The sequence below is a fragment of the Oncorhynchus kisutch genome, linkage group LG29, assembly GCF_002021735.2.
Source record: "Oncorhynchus kisutch isolate 150728-3 linkage group LG29, Okis_V2, whole genome shotgun sequence".
In the NCBI taxonomy this organism is placed as follows: Eukaryota; Metazoa; Chordata; class Actinopteri; order Salmoniformes; family Salmonidae; genus Oncorhynchus; species Oncorhynchus kisutch.
This window is the reverse complement of record NC_034202.2, coordinates 7,107,112-7,127,254: the sequence shown is the minus strand read 5'-3', so window position 1 is coordinate 7,127,254 and position 20,143 is coordinate 7,107,112. Positions and strand designations below refer to the sequence as shown.

General features: G+C 42.1%; 1 protein-coding gene across 1 annotated transcript in view; it reads right to left on the bottom strand.

Moving 5' to 3' along the window:
- LOC109873554 (synaptic vesicle glycoprotein 2C) overlaps positions 1–2,279 on the bottom strand; it is an 82,821-nt gene extending 80,542 nt beyond the window's left edge. Inside the window, exon 1 of the mRNA XM_031809632.1 lies at positions 2,095–2,279. The gene's annotated coding sequence lies outside the window, so the exon portion shown is untranslated. The remainder of the gene's footprint in view (positions 1–2,094) is intronic.
- Positions 2,280–20,143: the final 17,864 nt, after the last annotated feature.

Sequence of the window (20,143 nt, the reverse complement as noted above, 5' to 3'; positions counted from 1 at the left end):
GTGACTACTATAATCAATGGAACAATATATTCATGAGTTGATACACTCTATTCCAACGTTGATATGTACCTCTATTCCAATTTACAGCCAACATTGAGTTAATTAAGGTAGATGTCTGTCTGGTAGCCAGATAACGTTCTCCAGTCTTCTGTCCCAAATGGCACCCTATTCCCAAGGCCCATAGGGGATTATTGTCAAAAGGAGTGCACTATAAGGAAAAGGATGCCATTTGGGACACACGACGATGTATAGCTGAGCCAGGGAAATGTCAATACGCCCACGTTCAGTCCTGCTCAAGCTCCCATAATTAACTGTTTCAACTGTTTAGTGTCGGTCTCCATCAAACAGACACATCGCCAATGTTACAGTACAAAGAGAGACTGCGGGATGTTGTGTATGTTAAGCACTAACAATGGAAGCAGAGATAGTAGTACTGGGCCGAGAGAGACTATCTCGAGTGTTCTTTCTCTCCTTCTTTCTCTCTTCCTCTCTTGCTTTTCTCTCTCTCTCGCTCTCGTTCTACCCAACCCCTCTCTCTGCTGGTCGTTTCACGCACCACGGGTTCCCCCTTTACTACCGCGGTTCTATCGGCTCGTGAGCTGCTGCGCTGCTTGGTCACAGTAAACCCGGCCAGGAAGGACATCAATCACCGGCCGGCCTTTTGACAAAAGCCGCGTTCTGTAATGAGATTCTAGGGCTTGTCCTGACATTGTGGAGGGGAATCAAACCTCCATCCTCCTCTATTCTCTAACTGCTCTCCTGTCTCCAGACGACTCAGTGGCAGGTAGCTCTGTGGTTTAAGCGCGTTCGCGTCTCTGAGCCCAGTTGAAAAAACGGTCAATGTGCCCTTGAGCAAGGCACTTAACCCAAGACACATGCTCCTGTATTTTGTATATGTTATGAATTGCAATTAGTTCAATATGTTACGAATTTGCAATAAGTACAGTATGATAAATTATGCATTTGGTGTGTTTAACATTAGCTAGGTGGCTCGGTGGCTATTGTTAGCTAGGCTATGAGTTAGGTTAATGTTAGGGTTAGCTAACAAGTTGAGTAGTTCCAAATGAGCTAAAATGCTAAAGTTGTCCATGATGAGATTCGAACGCTCAACCCTTGGGTTACTGGACGTTTGCGCTATACACCCAATCCATTCATTTAATTTTTCCTTTAACAAGTAACCTTGTCTTATATAACCATACCAAACATAACATACCATACTCATTTATATTTACTATGTTACGCCTAGTCTATGAATCTAGGCTACTATTTGCATCAAACTCTATCTATTTCTCGCTCGCGCTCTCTGCTGTAGATGGATATGTTCTCTTTATGCATAATGTGTGCGTGTGCGTGTGTGTGTGCGCGCGCAGTGAGAGAGCTCGAGAGGGAGAGTAAATACAAATTCGTTGTAATGTATGTTGATTGATTGATGAGTCCCAAGAGACGCTCAGGGACTTATAAGGTGTAAATATCTTTGTATTGTGTTTTTTATTTCATTGTCCTTCAGTCCAAAATGTTGTTATTAGAATGAAAGAGAGTGGGAATTCGTTAATTAGTCAATTACCTTTCTGCAAAACCGTTAGAGTTTAAAAAGCACAAGTATATTAATTTTATTTAAATAAATTAAGCATCTTGTAGCCTAGAGTAGCCTACATGAATACAGCTAAATGTGTGATAATTCATGTACGGTGTTGTGATCTCAGCAGGGTGAGACGTGTTGAGCAAAGTGTCCCTCTCCAACAGCGACAGCTGCTGAATTACACCGAGGACAGCGGATGGCAAACTACACCGTTTGAAGTTTAGAAACGTGACATACCTTTTAAAAGTTTTCCCAAAATATGCGAACGTCTTATTCCATTCATGTCTTATCACACGTGACAATAAATAGCCTATTTCGAGCTATTGGTGAGATAATCTAGTGCAGAGGAGTACCCACTACGGTTTTATACACATTTCAAATATACATTTATCCAACTGTAAACCTGGCAAAAATAAAAAGGAATCACTGGGATAGGCCACTCGCAATACACAGGGTTTGCATCAAAGAGTTGAAGTGAAATGTAAGTGTAAAGATAGGCATACAACTATACTCACAGACTACAGAAGATGGACATTTCGGTGAAACAGCGCAGGGAGCCAGCTGTATGCCTTTTCCCGCGGATATTTCCTGTTTTCCCTCGCGACGCAGAAACTGAGGTAGTTAGTGACCGCGCAAGGAGTGCTATTTCTCTTGTCTTTTTTCTTCCCCTCTCCTGCACGATGCACGATGCAGCGGTGCCTCTGCAGTACTCCAATAAAGAGAAGAGATGCCGAGAGGGAAAGAAAAACACAGAGAGAGAGAGAGAGAGGGAGAGAGAGAGAGAGAGAGAGAGAGAGAGAGAGAGAGAGAGAGAGAGCGACTACACTTTCGGGGTGTAGTCTGTGTTGATTGATTTTTGAGTCCCAAGAGACACTCCGGGATTTGTAAGGTGTACATATCTTTGTATTGTGTTTTTCATTTCATTATCCATTATCCTAGCCTACGATGGAATGGGGTGAATGAAATCAATAATAGTAGTGGGCAATCCCCTATAATGGAACAATCTGTCCAGTATCTGATGCGGGGAGGGGCGAGGGTTGGATGGGACACTGTCTGCAACGATGAGAGGACATTCAAATAATTAAGCAATACTTTGAGGCAGAGGAATAGGCCACAACAGCGAATATTCGCGATCAAGAGACACATCATGTTTATTACAACTGCATAGGAAATCAGACTCGTTATGGATTTCGTTTTACAATTAGTATAAGTGTTCAAGTTGACTGAAAACAGTCTGAATCAATATGAATAAAACTTGCGAATGAGTCTATAAGACCTTTATTCATCGTACATGGTAATGTGAATGATGTATAACGATAGAGATATATTCTGAGAGAAGTCACTCCAGAAGCTTGGCCACTACTGAGATGATGCTGCCTGCTTAATATAGTAGGTACAGCGGGAAAGATAGAGAGGACCCCTGCAGCTCAGTTCTATTATGCCAGGGGTGCCACTTTGGTTTTAGTAGTGGGGGGACATAACCTGGCGAGGGCTCTGGGGGTCCAACCCCATGATTATTTTGAGGCATTTTAAGCAAATTTCCTGCATTTTTACACAATCCAATATGCCGTCTCTATTTAGAACAAAAAGTAGGCTAAATAAGCCACAGTCATCAAGCTAGGTCAGAGATCATTATTACATATGTTTAAGTGATTAATAAGACTGAACGAGATCAAAGGTCATTCAATCATAAATATGGTGTTGCACCTTTAACCAATAGTGTAAAAAGAAATTCAAAGACTCTATATGCATTTTCAGCCAGACCGACCAGCCAGCCCAAGCTGCCTGCATTAAAAAGAAATATTCCCAAGGGAAAGGTTTGGAAACAAAACAACAAAACAAAATAAAACACATACACATTAACACACAGAAACAGCAAATCCTCCATTTAATTCATCTCATAGGACTAATAGTAATGTAAAGTTATTTTTACTTACACACAATATAGCTGGGTCGCCCCGTCCTGTATCTAGGGGTTCAGCGCTCCAACTCAACACACACCACTCAGCTTTAGGATCTTAGCGAAATATTCATTATTGGTTTGGGGTGTGTTAGGCCAAGGCCAGAGTGACAACCCACAGGACAGCAGACCTCCAGGTCCAGGAATGAGCAGCCCAGCAGGTAGGGATCGCCTAAATAGGTATCTCCCCTGACGTGGGCATGTTTTTAATACAGACTCCTTTTTGTCGTACTGTATTCCATATAAGGCATCCAGACCTTGTGAAAGTTGCCCAGTATAACCTTAGTCTTGTAATAAATCAAATCCAGTGATATACAGTTGAAGTCGGAAGTTTACATAAACAAGGTTTAATAACTCCAACCTAAGCGTTTCAACCACTCCACAAATTTCTTGTCAACAAACTATAGATTTGGCAAGTCGTTTAGGACATCTACTTTGTGCATGACACAATTAATTTTTCCAACAATTGTTTACAGACAGATTATTTCACTTATAATTCACTGTATCACAATTCCAATGGGTCAGAAGTTTACATACACTAAGTTGACTGTGCCTTTAAACAGCTTGGAAAATTTCAGAAAATTATGTCATGGCTTTAGAAGCTTCTGATAGGCTAATTGACATCATTTGAGTCAATTCGAGGTTTATCTGTGGATGTATTTCAAAGCCTACCTTCAAACTTAGTGCCTCTTTGCATGACATCAAAGGAAAATCAAATGAAATCAGCCAAGACCTCAGAAAAAAATGGTAGACCTCCACAAGTCTGGTTCAACCTTGGGAGAAATGTCCAAATGCCTGAAGGTACCACGTTCATCTGTACAAACAATAGTACTCAAGTATAAACACCATGGGACCACGTAGCCGTCATACCACTCAGGAAGGATACACGTTCTGTCTCCTAGAGATGAACGTACTTTGGTGCGAAAAGTGCAAATCAATCCCAGAACAATAGCAAATGACCTTGTGAAGATGCTGGAGGAAACAGGTACAAAAGTATCTATATCCACAGTAAAACGAGTCCTATATCGACATAACCTGAAAGGCCGCTCAGTAAGGAAGAAGCTACTGCTCCAAAACCGCCAATAAAAAGCCAGACTACAGTTTGCAACTGCACATTGGGGACAAAGATCATACTTTTTGGAGAAATGTCCTCTGGTCTGATGAAACAAAAATAGAAAAACTGTTTGGTCATAATGACCATCATTATGTTTGTAGGAGAAAGTGGGAGGCTTGCAAGCCGAAGAACACCATCCCAACTGTGAAGCACGGGGGTGGCAGCATCATGTTGTGGGGGTGCATTGCTGCAGGAGGAACTGGTGCACTTCACAAAATAGATGGCATCATGAGGAGAACAATTATATGGATATATTGAAGCAACATCTCAAGACATCAGTCAGGAAGTTAAAGCTTGATCGCAAATGGGTCTTCCAAATGGACAATGACTCCAAGCATACTTCCAAAGTTGTGGCAAAATGGCTTAAGGACTACAAAATCAAGGTATTGGAGTGGCCATCACAAAGCCATCAATCATATAGAACATTTGTGGGGCAGAACTGAAAAAGCGTGTGCGAGCAAGGAGGCCTACAAACCTGACTCAGTTACACCAGCTCTGTCAGGAGGAATGGGCCAGAATTCACCCAACTTATTGTGGGAAGCTTGAGGAAGGCTACCCGAAACGTTTGACCCAAGTTAAACAATTTAAAGGCAATGCTACCAAATACTAATTGAGTGTATGTAAACTTCTGACCCACTGGGAATGTGATGAAAGAAATAAAAGCTGAAATAAATCATTCTCTCTACTATTATTCTGACATTACACATTCTTAAAATACCTCTTTGGGCTAGGTGTTCCGCTAGCGGGATCACATCCGGTGAAATTGCAGTGCGCCAAATTCAAACGACAAAATCGTAATATTAAACATTCATGAACATACAAGTGTCTTATATCATTTAAAAGCTTAACTTCTTGTTAATTAGATTTCAAAAAGGCTTTATGGCGAAAGCATACCATTGCGATTATCTGAGGACAGCGCCCCACATCAAAATACTTTTTCAACCAGCACAGGCGTCACAAAATCACAGACAGCGATTAAATAAATCACTTACCTTTGAAGAGCTTCCTCTGTTTGCAATCCCACGGGTTCCAGCTACACAATGAATGTTCGTTTTGTTCGATAAAGTCCTTATTTATACTTCTTTATATCCAAAAAAGTCAGTTTAGTTGGCACCAATGATTTCAGTAATCCACTCCTTCAACATGCATACAAAGGAATCCAAACAGGTAAACTTCATCCAAACAAGTCAGACAATGATTCTACTCAATCCTCAGGTACCCTAATATGTAAAGAAACTATTTCAGACGGAAAGAACAGTGTTCAATAGGAAAGGAAAATAACGAAGAGCCCTCATTCACGTGCGCCAATAGCTTACTTTTCCTGTTGAGGTCACTTTGGAAAAACTACTATTACTTGTTAGTTTTTCAAGAAACAAGCCTGAAACCCTGTATAAAGACTGTTGACATCTAGTGGAAGCCACAGGTACTGCAGTCTGGAAGGATTTTTTTATACACTGCTCACAAAAAATAAACAACACAATGTAACTCCAAGTCAATCACACTTCTGTGAAATCAAACTGATTGACAATAAATTTCACATGCTGTTGTGCAAATCGAATAGACAACAGGTGGAAATTATAGGCAATTAGCAAGACACCCCCAATAAAGGAGTGGTTCTGCAGGTGGTGACTACAGACCACTTCTCAGTTCCTATGCTTCCTGGCTGATGTTTTGGTCACTTTTGAATGCTGGCGGTGCTTTCACTCTAGTGGTAGCATGAGACGGAGTCTACAACCCACACAAGTGGCTCAGGTAATGCAGCTCATCCAGGATGGTACATCAATGCGAGCTGTGGCAAGAAGGTTTGCTGTGTCTGTCAGCGAGGTGTCCAGAGCATAGAAGCGCTACCAGGAGACAGGCCAGTACATCAGGAGACGTGGAGGAGGCCGTGGGAGGGCAACAACCCAGCAGCAGGACCGCTACCTCTGCCTTTGTGCAAGGAGGAGCAGGAGGAGCACTGCCAGAGCCCTGCAAAATGACCTCCAGCAGGCCACAAATGTGCATGTGTCTGCTCAAATGGTCAGAAACAGACTCCATGAGGGTGATATGAGGGCCCGACGTCTACAGGTGGGGGTTGTGCTTACAGCCCAGCACCGTGCAGGACGTTTGGCATTTGCCAGAGAACACCAAGATTGGGAAATTCGCCACTGGCGCCCTGTGCTCTTCACAGATGAAAGCAGGTTCACACTGAGCACATGTGACAGGCGTGACAGTCTGGAGACTCCGTGGAGAACGTTCTGCTGCCTGCAACATCCTCCAGCATGACCGGTTTGGTGGTGGGTCAGTCATGGTGTGGGGTGGCATTTCTTTGGGGGGCCGCACAGCCCTCCATGTGCTCGCCAGAGGTAGCCTGACTGCCATTAGGTACCGAGATGAGATCCTCAGACCCCTTGTGAGACCATATGCTGGTGCAGTTGGCTCTGGGTTCCTCCTAATGCAAGACAATGCTAGACCTCATGTGGCTGGAGTGTGTCAGCAGTTCCTGCAAGAGGAAGGCATTGATGCTATGGACTGGCCCGCCCGTTCCCCAGACCTGAATCCAATTGAACACATCTGGGACATAATGTCTCGCTCCATCCACCAATGCCACGTTGCACCACAGACTGTCCAGGAGTTGGCGGATGCTTTAGTCCAGGTCTGGGAGGAGATCCCTCAGGAGACCATCCGCCACCTCATCAGGAGCATGCCCAGGCGTTGTAGGGAGGTCATACTGGCACGTGGAGGCCACACACACTACTGAGCCTCATTTTGACTTGTTTTAAGGACATTACATCAAAGTTGGATCAGCCTGTAGTGTGGTTTTCCACTTTAATTTTGAGTGTGACTCTAAATCCAGACCTCCATGGGTTGCTAAATTTGATTTCCATTGATAATTTTTGTGTGATTTTGTTGTCAGCACATTCAACTATGTAAAGAAAAAAATATTTAATAAAAATATTTAATTCATTCAGATCTAGGATGTGTTATTTTAGTGTTCCCTTTATTTTTTTGAGCAGTGTATATAAACCCATAGACTTTCATTTGGAAAGGCCTGTGACCCCAGAAAAAAAAATTCAGGATCGATTTTCCTCAGGTTTTCGCCTGACATGTCAATTATGTTATACTCACAGACATTATTTTGACAGTTTTAGAAACTTCAAAGTGTTCTCTATCTAATTCTAGCTTCTGAGTAACAGTAACAGGCAGTTTACTTTGGGCACGTCAGTCAGGCAGAAATTCAGTATACTAGCCCTAAGAAGTTTTGATTTAAAAATAAAGTGGAGATCCTAACTGACCTAAAACAAGGACATTTTACTTGGATTAAATGTCAGGAATTTTGAAAAACTGAGTTTAAATGTATTTGGCTATGGTGTATGTAAACTTACGACTTCAACTGTATAACTTGACATTGTGGGAGGATATCCAACCTTCCAATTAATGGCAATGGATTTCTTAGCTGATATAAATGCTTGGTTATACATTTTCTTTAGATAATAGTCTCCAGTATCAACATTTCAAAGCAAACATAAACCGGGAGAAGGGAGAACCTGTAGACATGCTGAGATAAAAGAACATACTCTTTGAACCTGTAGACATGCTGAGATATAAGAACATACTCTTTGAACCTGTAGACATGCTGAGATATAAGAACATACTCTTTGAACCTGTAGACATGCTGAGATATAAGAACATACTCTTTGAACCTGTAGACATGCTGAGATATAAGAACATACTCTTTGAACCTGTAGACATGCTGAGATATAATAACATACTCTTTGAACCTGTAGACATGCTGAGATATAAGAACATACTCTTTGAACCTGTAGACATGCTGAGATATAAGAACATACTCTTTGAACCTGTAGACATGCTGAGATATAATAACATACTCTTTGAACCTGTAGACATGCTGAGATATAAGAACATACTCTTTGAACCTGTAGACATGCTGAGATATAAGAACATACTCTTTGAACCTGTAGACATGCTGAGATATAATAACATACTCTTTGAACCTGTAGACATGCTGAGATATAAGAACATACTCTTTGAACCTGTAGACATGCTGAGATATAAGAACATACTCTTTGAACCTGTAGACATGCTGAGATATAAGAACATACTCTTTGAACCTGTAGACATGCTGAGATATAATAACATACTCTTTGAACCTGTAGACATGCTGAGATATAAGAACATACTCTTTGAACCTGTAGACATGCTGAGATATAAGAACATACTCTTTGAACCTGTAGACATGCTGAGATATAAGAACATACTCTTTGAACCTGTAGACATGCTGAGATATAATAACATCCTTGCCAGAAATCAGCCAGCCTTGATAAGACCATATGGAAATATGTCCCCTTTTGTATTTTACACCTCCAGCAGAGGAATGACATGTCTAACTGCATGTAATTCCATGTCACAGGCATATATAGTACGTTCTATGGATGGTCTTCAACTGCAGTAATTTATGTCTGAGATGATATGAACATGGCTGGGCATTCAAACACATCTGTATCCATGCATCATCATCAATAGCTTCTACCAGGTCTTCCTCACATTTTTGTTTTTCAAGTTTTGCGTCATTGGGAAAATCAATCAAATTTATTTATAAAGCCCTTTTTACATCAGCAGATGTCCCAAAGTGCTATACATAAACCCAGCCTAAAACGCCAAACAGCAAGCAATGCAGATGTAGAAGCTCAGTGGCTAGGAAAAACTCCCTAGAAACACCACTAGAGGCTGAGGGGGACGCAAAACCGGACAGGAAGATTACATCTGTGACTCAACTCACTCAAGTGACGCAACCCCCCAATGACTGCATGGAAGAGCACTAGTAAGCCAGTGACTCAGACCCCATAGTAGGGTCAGAGGCAGAAAATTCCAGTGGAGAGAGGGGAGACGGCCAGGCAGAGACAGTGTCTTGCCGTTCACCTTCTCACCCATGGGTGAGACTACACTCAATCATAGGACCTGCTGAAGAGATGAGTCTTCAGTAAAGACTTAAAGGTTGAGACCGAGTCTGCGTCTCTCACATGGGTAGGCAGACCATTCCATAAAAAAATTAGCTCTATAGGAGAAAGCCCTGCCTCCAGCTATCAGCTGTTTGCTTAGAAATTCTAGGGACAGTAAGGAGGCCTGCGTCTTGTGACCATAGCGTACGTGTAGGTATGTACAGCAGGACCAGATCAGAAAGATGGGTAGTAGCAAGTCCATGTAATGCTTTGTAGGTTAGCAGTAAAACCTTGAAATCAGTCCTTGCCTTAACAGGAAGCCAATATAGAGAGGCTAGCACTGGAGTAATATGATCCAATTTTGGGGTTCTAGTCAGGATTCTAGAAAGAGTGTTTAGCAATAACTGAAGTTTATTTAGTGCTTTATCTGGGTAGCCGGAGAGTAAAGTATTGCGATAGTCTAATCTAGAAGTGACAAAAGCATGAATTAGATTTGTCATTTTTGGACAAAAAGTTTAAGTTTAATGTTTTTTGCAATGTTACGAAGATGTAAAAAAGCTGTCCTTAAAAATGTTTTGATATGTTTGTCTAAAGAGAGATCAGGGTCCAGAGTAACGCTGAGGTCCTTCACAGTTCTATTTGAGACAACTGTATAATCATCAAGATTAATTGTCAGATCCAACAGTAGATCTCTTTCAAATCGTCCTCCTAAAAGGTCACCTATATCCTATAGGACTATGCGAAACGTAGTTTCCCTGTAATCATTCTTGCTGCTTGCAGTTCAGTAGCCATACCTGCGAGATCAGGTTTGCGCGTGATCTCAATTAAATAGAGTAGGATACCGACTATGCATGATTGGAGAAGCATGGGGCAGTTATCTTTCCAAGGAAATGTACTTCCTAAATAGGCCTATAATAGGCCTAAATACTGATCACCCATACTGTGCACCATGACAGTGAAGCCTGTAACATTAGAGCAGTTTATTACTGGGTTAGTGTGAAAAGTAGGGAATTAGCTAGGGAAACTGACAGATCAATAACGTTACATTGACCTACTGAGTAATAAAACTCACATTGAACTGAATAAACGTCTTAATATCAATCTTAAATTGTTTGACCGATGGTTTTATCATTTGATTCAGGTCTAGTGTGATTGAAGCAAAAATAATAGCTAACGTTAGCTGACTTTTGGCCAGCTCTCTTTCTAACGGTACATAAACTGGCGAAAGCTAGCCAAGTTCATTTACTTCTGAAACGGGACAAAGGCTACTAAACATTTCCATACAAACAACAGCTGTTAGTGTCACGATCGTTATAAGGAGTGGACCAAGATGCAGCGTGGTATGTTTCCAAGAGAAACTCAAAGAAAAAACAATAAAGCAAAAAATTTTTACGTGACACACAAAGTAGTGCTCGCAGGCAACTATAGCTAGACAAGATCCCACAAAGCACAAAGGGGAAATGGCTGCCTAAATATGATCCCCAATCAGAGACAACGATAAACAGCTGCCTCTGATTGGGAACCATACCAGGCCAACATAGAAATATAATTACCTAGATGACCCACCCTAGTCACACCTCAACCTAACCAACATAGAGAATATAAAGCTCTCTGTGGTCAGAGCGTGACAGTACCCCCCCCCCCCCACCCCCCCACCCCCCCAAGGGTGCGGATTCCGACCGCAAAACCTAACTCAATAGGGGAGGGTCCGTGTGGGCATCTACCGTCAGGGGCGGCTCCGGTGCAGGGCGAAGTACCCACTCGCGGATACCTCATCTTCAATTGAGGCTCTGGTGCGGGGATCGTCGCAGGATGCTCCGGACCGTGGATCGTCGCCAGGGGCTCCGGATCGTGGATCGTCGCCGGAGGAACCGGACCGTGGATCGTCGCCGGGGACTCCAGACCGTGGATCGTCGCCGGAGGAACCGGACTGTGGATCCCTCGCAGGAGGCTCTGGACTGCAAACCGTCGCAGGAGGCTCTGGACTATGGACCGTCGCTGGAGGCTCTGGACTGGGAACTGTTGCCGGAAGCTCTGGATTGGGAACTGTCGCCGGAAGCTCTGGACTGTGGAGGCGCACTGGAGGCCTGATGCGCGGGGCCGGTACAGGTGGCACCGGGTTGGTGACACGCACCTCAGGACGAGTGCAGGGAGGAGGAACAGGACGTACTGGACTGTAGAGGCGCACTGGAGGCCTGATGCGTGGGACCGGTACAGGTGGCACCGGGCTGGTGACATGCACCTCAGGGCAAGTGCGGGGAGGAGGCACAGGACGTACTGGACTGTGGAGGTGCACTGGAGGTCTGGAGCGTAGAGCTGGCACAACGCATACTGGACAAATGACCACCTTCGCACGGCAAGTGCGGGAAGCTGGCACAGGACGCACTGGGCTGTGAAGGCGCACTGGGGATACAGAGCGTAGAGCCGGCGCAGGATATCCTGGACCAAGGAGGCGCACTGGAGACCAGGTGCGCTGAGCCGGCACAACCGGTCCTGAACAGATGCCCACTTTAGCACGACAAGTGCGAGGATTTGGCACAGAACGCACCGGGCTGTGAATGCGCACTGGAGACACAGTGCGTATCACCGCAAAACATGGTGCCTGACCGGTCACTCGCACCCCACGGTGAGTATGCAGAGTTGGCTCTGGTTCAAAACCTGGCTCCGCCAACCACCCTGTGTGCCTCCCCAAAAACATTTTTTGAGGCTGCCTTTCAGGTTTCCGTCGTGGCCGTGAAACCCAGTGTTGTCGTTGTTCCTTTCTCGCTTCCTCCGTCTGCTTCCCATAGAAGGCGATCCTTTCCTGCCAGGATCTCCTCCCACGTCCAGGATCCCTTACCGTCCAAGATATCCTCCCATGTCCAGGATGTCTGCTCCTCCTGGCCATGCTGCTCAAAAAAAAACAATAAAGCGAAAAAACGAAACGTGACGCTCAAAGTAGTGCTCGCAGGCAACGATAAGATCTAAGATCAACTAAGATCCCACAAAGCACAAAGAGGAAATGGCTGCCTAAATATGATCCCCAATCAGAGACAAAAATAAACAGCTGTCTCTGATTGGGAACCGTACCAGGCCAACATAGAAATATAATTACCTAGATGACCCACCATAGTAATATCCCGACCTAACCAACATAGAGAATATAAAGCTCTCTATGGTCAGGGCATGACAGTTAGATAGTAATAACTGCCACCTCAAATCTCTTTCTGAAAGGCTAGAGCTGACCTGTCTGTGGTAGCTTCTCACTAGTGTAGCTTATTCATTCACCTCAGTCGAGAGGGGATGATACATTAGCTAACGTTACATGTCAGTTACAATACTAGCTCAGCATTGCAAATAAACACTAGTCTAGTTTTAAACAGCAGTTACCTTGCCAGCTACATCAGTCAACTAAAGAGTAGCCAGTTTCTGCTCTGCTTGCTTTTACAACTTTGGTGAAAGAGTACAACACATACACATTGAACAATGCTCAACTCACCCATGCTGGTCCAGCCAGCCTTCTAGAAGCTTTGCCTACGCAGTTCACACAGCCAGTCAGCCTACTCTGCGGTGTCCGTGTGGTTCTAAGACCGTCCACACCGTTGCTGCTTTTTGTATCACATTGCAATGATAAAACTAGGAGGGACAAAAATGCCATTTCAAATGTGGGTTGGCCATAACCCGACCCCCCATCCCCAGTCAAAGTTGCACCCCTGCATAGTATCTGTGAGAGAAGGTGAGAGAGGGACTGAGGGTGATTTTAACCAGGTAGGCAAGTTGAGAACAAGTTCTCATTTACAATTGCGACCTGGCCAAGATAAAGCAAAGCAGTTTGACACATACAACGACACAGAGTTACACATGGAGTAAAACAAACATACAGTCAATAATACAGTAGAAACAAGTCTATATACGATGTGAGCAAATGAGGTGAGATAAGGGAGGTAAAGGCAAAGTAAATACAATATAGCAAGTAAAACACTGGAATGGTAGATTTGCAGTGGAAGAATGTGCAAAGTAGAAATAAAAATAATGGGGTGCAAAGGAGCAAAATAAATAAATAAAATAAATAAATACAGTAGGGAAAGGTGCAGTAATCTGTGAGATGCTCTGACAGTTGATGCTTAAAGCTAGTGAGGGAGATAAGTGTTTCCAGTTTCAGAGATTTTTGTAGTTCGTTCCAGTCATTGGCAGCAGAGAACTGGAAGGAGAGGCGGCCAAAGAAAGAATTGGTTTTGGGGGTGACCAGAGAGATATACCTGCTGGAGCGCGTGCTACAGGTGGGTGATGCTATGGTGACCAGCGAGCTGAGATAAGGGGGGACTTTACCTAGACTTTACCTGAATTTTATATATGCACATTTTGAGTGTTCCTTATTTGTTAAGTAAACAACGGAGCCCAGAAAAGTGGAACCAACACCTGGTACATACAGTATCTACCTCAATTACCTGGTACATACAGTATCTACCTCAATTACCTTGTATCCCTGCACATGGACTCGGTATTGGTACCCCGTGTATATAGTCAAGTCGTCGTTACTCATTGTGTATTTATTCCTCATGTTTTTATGTTTCTATTATTTCTCTTTTTTTCTCTGCATCTCTGTATTTCACTGTTAGTCCACACCTGTTGTTTACGAAGCAGTGTGTCTGAGTTGACCCTATAATTCCCCAAATACTACTGTTCAGTTGGCTAGCTAACACGGTTGCACTATTGTGCCTTGATAGACTAATCCACTTCACCCTTGCATTAACACATACTTCTGTCAGATTATGACTCACTGTTTCCTGGAATTCTGAGGACAATCATAAGCAAGAGATAGACGCTTGACTTATTCAGTGAATTCAACAATGATTTATCATCAAAGCAGGCCTGGTAGGGTTTTTCCATGTGTCATTAACTTTCCAAATAGAGAAACGAAACAAGTATAATTGTACTTTTAATGACGCATACTTAATAGGTTTATCCTTCACCATGGGTCAAATGAGAACAGACAAACCGTTTGTGCATGTGTGCGTGTGTGTGTGTTGATTGTTTAGGCTCTGAAGAGGACCCCAGAGACTTGTGGATAGAAAATCCCATCTTCCCAAAAAGCGCCATCTATTCTGCTTGGCTGGACAACAGCCATTATCAACTCTGTTGAATGAATCCTCCTCTCCTCTTCTGTCCTATCCTCTCCTTTCCTCTCCTATCCTCTCCTTTCCTGTCCTATCCTCTCCCATTCCTCTCCTATCCTATCCTCTCCTATCTTCTCCTTTCCTCTCCTATCCTCTCCTCTTCTGTCCTATCCTCTCCTCTTCTGTCCTCTCCTCTTCTCTCCTATCCTCTCCTTTCCTCTCCTATCCTCTCCCCCATTCCTCTCCTATCTTCTCCTTTCCTCTCCTATCCTCTCCTCTTCTGTCCTATCCTCTCCTATCCTCTCCCCCCGGTCCTCTCCTTTTCCAGCCCCTCTTTTTTTAACTCTTCTCCTCTCGGGAAAAAAAAAACAATTAGGGAGAGAGAAATCTCGAGTAGAGAGGAAGGAAGCAAGGAAGGACCTCCCTTTTTTCCAACTCAAATGAAAATGCTAATAAATGTGCATTTATATCCACCAGCTGCTGTTTCATCTACACACTCACATGCACAGATTGGCACACACTCTCTCTCTCTCTCTCTCTCTCTCTCTCTCTCTCTCTCTCTCTCTCTCTCTCTCTCTCTCTCTCTCTCTCTCTCTCTCTCACACCAACACGAGTGCACCATGCACAAACACCATGCACAAACACACACTCCTGGCTCCACAGCCACTAATTGCTCCGGCATTATTTAATTAATATGAGCTGTGTAACGTGTCCATGTTAGAAGTCAGGCTCTGGGCATCTGGTGTGTTTCATAGCATCTTTATTAGACAACCTGCTCCTTTGATTTGATCAACCCACCCACTGTCCTACCTCATCTACCCCCCACCACCCCCACCTTTGATTTGATCAACCCATCCACTGTCCTACCTCATCTACCCCCCACCACCCCCACCTTTGATTTGATCAACCCACCCACTGTCCTACCTCATCTACCCCCCACCACCCCCACCTTTCCTACAGATGTTGGATCTTAATTTGCTCACTCTTTTGTTGCACTTTTTTCCCTGGGCATCAGGAAATTCAAATTAGCCTTGTGTGAGTGGTGCAGCGGTCTAAGGCACTACATCGCAGTGTAAGGCATCACCACAGTCCCTGTTTCGAATCCAGGCTGTGTCACATCCGGCCACGATTGGGAGTCCAATAGGGTGGCGCACAATTGGCCCATCGTCGTCCGGGTTTGGCTGGGGTAAGCTGTCATTGTTAATAAGAATTTGTTCTTAACTGACTTGCCTAGTTAAATAAAGGTTAAATAAATCAATTGTGATTTAGATAGAGCAACTGAAAACCCTCAGTTCTCTTTCTCTCCGTGCGGAGGCAGTCAAATCATTCAGACCAGTGCCAGCTATCAAAATCATCCGCCCTGTCGCTTGCTCAATAAACACGAGACAGAATATGAATAAATGTCCTACTGCTACAGTACTGTAGGCCTATGGTCCTATTACTGCAACATTCAAACGTACAAAAGTGTATCTCAAATGCATCCATACACATCAACAACCGTCATTTTATAGCTTAATAACACCATATTGGTTTCCATAACATACAAGTGTCAAGTGTACTGAAATGCACCTAAACTATAGCCTCCTTTAGACTTACTAAACTATAGCCTCCTTTGAGAACTACTAAACTATAGCCTCCTTTAGACTACTAAACTATAGCCTCCTTTTAGAATTACTAAACTATAGCCTCCTTTAGACTACTACTAAACTTATAGCACCTCCTTTAGACTACGTAAACTATGCCTCCTTTAGCAATTACTAAAACCTATAGAGCCTCCTTTAGACTACTAAACTATAGCCTCGCTTTAGACTACTAAACTTAAGCCTCCTTTAGACTACTACTAAGCCTCCTTTAGACTACTAACTATAGCCTCCCTTTAGACTACTAAAACTATAGCCTCCTTTAGACTACTAACTACTAGCCTCCTTTTAGACTACTAAAACTATAGCCCTCCTTTTAGACTACTAAAACTAAAGCCTCCTTTAGACTACTAACTATAGCCTCCTTTAGACTACTAAACTATAGCCTCCTTTAGACTACTAAACTATAGCCTCCTTTAGACTACTAAACTATAGCCTCCTTTAGACTACTAAACTATAGCCTCCTTTAGACTACTAAACTATAGCCTCCTTTAGACTACTAAAACTATAGCCTCCTTTAGACTACTAAACTATAGCCTCCTTTAGACTACTAAAACTATAGCCTCCTTTAGACTACTAAACTATAGCCTCCTTTAGACTACTAAACTATAGCCTCCTTTAGACTACTAAACTATAGCCTCCTTTAGACTACTAAACTATAGCCTCCTTTAGACTACTAAACTATAGCCTCCTTTAGACTACTAAACTATAGCCTCCTTTAGACTACTAAAACTATAGCCTCCTTTAGACTACTAAACTATAGCCTCCTTTAGACTACTAAACTATAGCCTCCTTTAGACTACTAAACTATAGCCTCCTTTAGACTACTAAACTATAGCCTCCTTTAGACTACTAAACTATAGCCTCCTTTAGACTACTAAACTATAGCCTCCTTTAGACTACTAAACTATAGCCTCCTTTAGACTACTAAACTATAGCCTCCTTTAGACTACTAAACTATAGCCTCCTTTAGACTACTAAACTATAGCCTCCTTTAGACTACTAAACTATAGCCTCCTTTAGACTACTAAACTATAGCCTCCTTTAGACTACTAAACTATAGCCTCCTTTAGACTACTAAACTATAGCCTCCTTTAGACTACTAAACTATAGCCTCCTTTAGACTACTAAACTATAGCCTCCTTTAGACTACTAAACCTATAGCTCCTTTAGACTACTAAACTATAGCCTCCTTTAGACTACTAAACTATAGGCCTCCTTTAGACTACTAAACTATACCCTCCTTTAGACTACTAACTATAGCCTCCTTTAGACTACTAAACTATAGCCTCCTTTAGACTACTAAACTATAGCCTCCTTTAGACTACTAAAACTATAGCCTCCTTTAGACTACTAAAACTATAGCCTCCTTTAGACTACTAAAACTATAGCCTCCTTTAGACTACTAACTATAGCCCTCCTTTAGACTACTAAACTATAGCTCCTTTAGACTACTAAACTATAGCCTCCTTAGACTACTAAACTATAGCTCCTTTAGACTACTAAACTATACGCCTCCTTTAGACTACTAACTATAGCCTCCTTTAGACTACTAAAACTATAGCCTCCTTTAGACTACTAAACTTAGCCTCCTTTAGACTACTAAACTATAGCCTCCTTTAGACTACTAAACTATAGCCTCCTTTAGACTACTAAACTATAGGCCTCCTTTATAGACTACTAAAACTATAGCCTCCTTTAGACTACTAAAACTAAGCCTCCTTTAGACTACTAAAACTATAGCCTCCTTTAGACTACTAAACTATAGCCTCCTTTAGACTACTAAAACTACAGCCTCCTTTAGACTACTAAAACTATAGCCTCCTTTAGACTACTAAAACTACAGCCTCCTTTAGACTACTAAACTATAGCCTCCTTTAGACTACTAAACTATAGCCTCCTTTAGACTACTAAAACTATAGCCTCCTTTAGACTACTAAACTATAGCCTCCTTTAGACTACTAAACTATAGCCTCCTTTAGACTACTAAACTATAGCCTCCTTTAGACTACTAAACTATAGCCTCCTTTAGACTACTAAACTATAGCCTCCTTTAGACTACTAAACTATAGCCTCCTTTAGACTACTAAACTATAGCCTCCTTTAGACTACTAAACTATAGCCTCCTTTAGACTACTAAACTATAGCCTCCTTTAGACTACTAAACTATAGCCTCCTTTAGACTACTAAACTATAGCCTCCTTTAGACTACTAAACTATAGCCTCCTTTAGACTACTAAACTATAGCCTCCTTTAGACTACTAAACTATAGCCTCCTTTAGACTACTAAACTATAGCCTCCTTTAGACTACTAAACTATAGCCTCCTTTAGACTACTAAACTATAGCCTCCTTTAGACTACTAAACTATAGCCTCCTTTAGACTACTAAACTATAGCCTCCTTTAGACTACTAAACTATAGCCTCCTTTAGACTACTAAACTATAGCCTCCTTTAGACTACTAAACTATAGCCTCCTTTAGACTACTAAACTATAGCCTCCTTTAGACTACTAAACTATAGCCTCCTTTAGACTACTAAACTATAGCCTCCTTTAGACTACTAAACTATAGCCTCCTTTAGACTACTAAACTATAGCCTCCTTTAGACTACTAAACTATAGCCTCCTTTAGACTACTAAACTATAGCCTCCTTTAGACTACTAAACTATAGCCTCCTTTAGACTACTAAACTATAGCCTCCTTTAGACTACTAAACTATAGCCTCCTTTAGACTACTAAACTATAGCCTCCTTTAGACTACTAAACTATAGCCTCCTTTAGACTACTAAACTATAGCCTCCTTTAGACTACTAAACTATAGCCTCCTTTAGACTACTAAACTATAGCCTCCTTTAGACTACTAAACTATAGCCTCCTTTAGACTACTAAAACTATAGCCTCCTTTAGACTACTAAACTATAGCCTCCTTTAGACTACTAAACTATAGCCTCCTTTAGACTACTAAACTATAGCCTCCTTTAGACTACTAAACTATAGCCTCCTTTAGACTACTAAACTATAGCCTCCTTTAGACTACTAAACTATAGCCTCCTTTAGACTACTAAACTATAGCCTCCTTTAGACTACTAAACTATAGCCTCCTTTAGACTACTAAACTATAGCCTCCTTTAGACTACTAAACTATAGCCTCCTTTAGACTACTAAACTATAGCCTCCTTTAGACTACTAAACTATAGCCTCCTTTAGACTACTAAACTATAGCCTCCTTTAGACTACTAAACTATAGCCTCCTTTAGACTACTAAAACTATAGCCTCCTTTAGACTACTAAACTATAGCCTCCTTTAGACTACTAAACTATAGCCTCCTTTAGACTACTAAACTATAGCCTCCTTTAGACTACTAAACTATAGCCTCCTTTAGACTACTAAACTATAGCCTCCTTTAGACTACTAAACTATAGCCTCCTTTAGACTACTAAACTATAGCCTCCTTTAGACTACTAAACTATAGCCTCCTTTAGACTACTAAAACTATAGCCTCCTTTAGACTACTAAACTATAGCCTCCTTTAGACTACTAAACTATAGCCTCCTTTAGACTACTAAACTATAGCCTCCTTTAGACTACTAAACTATAGCCTCCTTTAGACTACTAAACTATAGCCTCCTTTAGACTACTAAACTATAGCCTCCTTTAGACTACTAAACTATAGCCTCCTTTAGACTACTAAACTATAGCCTCCTTTAGACTACTAAACTATAGCCTCCTTTAGACTACTAAACTATAGCCTCCTTTAGACTACTAAACTATAGCCTCCTTTAGACTACTAAACTATAGCCTCCTTTAGACTA